Source organism: Mastomys coucha, chromosome X, assembly GCF_008632895.1.
Source record: "Mastomys coucha isolate ucsf_1 chromosome X, UCSF_Mcou_1, whole genome shotgun sequence".
Classification (NCBI taxonomy): Eukaryota; Metazoa; Chordata; class Mammalia; order Rodentia; family Muridae; genus Mastomys; species Mastomys coucha.
In genome coordinates, this window is record NC_045030.1 from 62,345,028 (window position 1) to 62,348,179 (window position 3,152).

A 3,152-nucleotide genomic window follows, 5' to 3' on the forward strand; every position below is an offset into this window, starting at 1 on the left:
ATGAAGTAACTAGTACCCTCAGAGCTCCCAAGGTCTCAACCACCAACCAAGGACTATACATAGTGGGACTGATGGCTCCAGCAGCATATGTATAGCAGAGGATGGCCTAGTCAGTCATCAATGGGAGGAGAGGCCCTTGGCCCTGTGAAGGTTCTGTGCCCCAGTGTAAGAGAATGCCAGGGCCAGTAAGTGGAAACACCTTCTTGAAAAACCAAGAAAAAACAACCAGCCAACCAGCCAACCAACCAACCAACCAACCAACCAACCAAATGAACCAAACAAAACAAGAAAGAAATTGATTCTTGAATTGGGTATGCTGTTATTTAAAATACATAGTATGCACACATACAGATATAACTAATTGTGCATATGCTTTTAGACTTGTTTATTAATTTTAATATATATTGCCCCATACAGGCCTAAACATATAGCTCCTGTATACATCAATCATAACAATAAATATATTCTAGTAAGGATATATAAATATTATGCAAATTAATAAATATATGTATAATATATAGTCATTAAGCTAAGTACTCTGAAAAAATATTATGCACTGAGGAAAAATATGAGCACTTAAAGTTTATTATGTGTTAGAGAAATTTCCCAGAGAAAGTCACTCTATTTATTTAAAACTCAAAATTACTACATTTGGGTTGTAGCTCAGTGTGGAGCACTTTCCAAGTGTGTGGAAGTCCCTTGTTTGAGCCCTAACACACACATACACTTGCACAAAAGTTCATAGATACATATACATACATCTATATATTTATATTTGAATAGCTGTATGTAAAACTTCTTTGATATCTATCTCACAAATTTTGGGAATTTTCAAGTGACTGCCAACAGTTAACTCATCTAGTCATATGAAAAAAGAATACTAAAACTTAATGTTAAGTGTGGGATTGGATTACAGGATTCAAGAGTAACACTCAGATGTTTGAGGCCAAAATGAGCTAATTATTTCTTGGTCATCCTAGGCTACAGAACAATATCTGTTTGAAAAAAATAATCCAAGTTTCCTTGCAATAGTGTCCTATGTTAGTGTTCTATGTTTTTGCCTATTGGCCTATATCAAACAATAGGGTGAGGATCAGGCATGTATGAGATTTTCTGGGCTGCTTGCTAATGCTTATTTTTATTTCTGGCAATGATAGCTCTCTAACAACCAGGACTGGGTTTCCACCTAGCAGTGATCAAACAGCAGAATAGAATTCTAAGAAACAGTAAAATAATAAAACCTAGTCTGAAGGCTCTAAGAGGTCTAAGCAGAATGGATCTTGGTGGCATTTGGTTAGTATGAAAAAATATGTTTTCATATTTGGGTTAAGCTGGAAATTTTAAATAAACTTGCTGAGAAATTAATGTTTAACTGTAGGCATATAACTCTAAATTCTTTTCAGAAAATGCAGAAATTGTGGTCAGCAATGTTTAGAACTAATCTTTTTTTTTTTTTAAGTACAGAACAGAGTTTATTTAGACCATCGGGAGGAGAGTTAAGAAGGTACTAGAGGCAGAGAAAGGAAGAGAGAGGGAGAAAGTAGAGAAATAGAGGCCGGCCATGACCACGTGGAGAGAAGTGGGATAGGGAAGGGGAAGTGAAGAACCCAAGGGGGCAAGGGAGAAGCAACTGGGAAGCAAGAGTAAGGGGGGGCAAGCAGCCCCTTTTTTTGTGGGCCAGAACTAATCTAATTCATAAGTCACTGAGTTGTATATACATCAAAAATTTGATGGAAATAGTAAGAACAAGAAAACAAAAACAAAAGAAAAGGAAAATTTAATAGGAAGAAGAAAAAATTAGTAAAATAATATACCAACAATCAAGAATATTAAAAAAATAATTTTTAGAGAGAAAGAAAAACAGGTAATAAGAATTATTAAATCTATGAAGCATTTTGCTATACTTTTAAAGTTATTTGTACCATACTTACTAATTCCTTCTGTCACATAGAGTCAAGAATACTATATTTAACACAATGACATGACTTTTCCGTATTGAAACAATATGTCTTCCTCATTTAGTTCTTTTCTTATGGGGTTTATTCATAGCTGCCTGCATCATTTGGACTGTGACACATAAGTAAAAATCCTTTGAGACACAATGAAGTATTAGGATCAAGACATCAGCTAAGAACCCCAAGTCCCTGACTACCTCATACCACATTATCCTATCTTCACTACAAACACTTTACTTCAGATACAAGTTCAAGAATAAATTAAGACTTCCAACAATATTTAGAAAGCAGAGCATGAACTCCCAGAGTATGAGGTCCTTGTATTCTTTTAACTGTTAAGTTTCTATGAGACTCTATTGACAGTATGAACACATACACAAACAGAGAGAGAGAGAGAGAGAGAGAGAGAGAGAGAGAGAGAGAGAGAGAGAGAGAGAGAGAGAGAGAGAGAGAATTTATCCGTAATGGATCAAATAAAAATTTTCAAGTTCTTATAGACTTAATAAGCAAATATACTGAGTTAATTCCTTCATATGGTACATATTTGATACCCTCACAGTAAAAAATAGTTCTTCCCATTATAGGTTATTCATTTCCCTTTTAGTTGTTCAGTTGAGAAGCAGTTAAATTTATAAACAGATACTTGTACACAGATACTTGTGTATAAATTTGTAAACAGATTTATAAACAGATACTTGTTTATAAATTTATAAACAGATACTTGGGAGAAATCAACAAAGGATATGTAAGAGACTGTATTTCTGCTCTTTAAGAGCCCAATAAGGGTGTGGGTGGGTTGGGGTGGGGCACAATACCCAGAATGGGGCTCCTCCTTTTCAGAGGAGAAGGGAGGGAGGAATAGAGGAAGGATCTGCATGAGGGGACAGTAGGAGGAGGAGTTGCTGATACTAAGATGTAAAGTGAATAAATAAATAATGTAAAAAAGAGCCCTACCTTACTAAGGAGAAATAAAGGCTGATCAGAAGTATATCTGACTCATTTTTCTTCAAACTTTCACAGTTTCCCATAATGGGTCTCTATTTACTGAGGCATCTTCCTATCAGAGCATTATTTTATCAATTGTATCAGTTAGCTTACATTATCAACAAGATTTTTCTGTGTGATTAGCCACTCATTGACTTCATAACCTAAATAGAAAACATTAATTTCATAATTATATGGATTGGTTGAGAAATA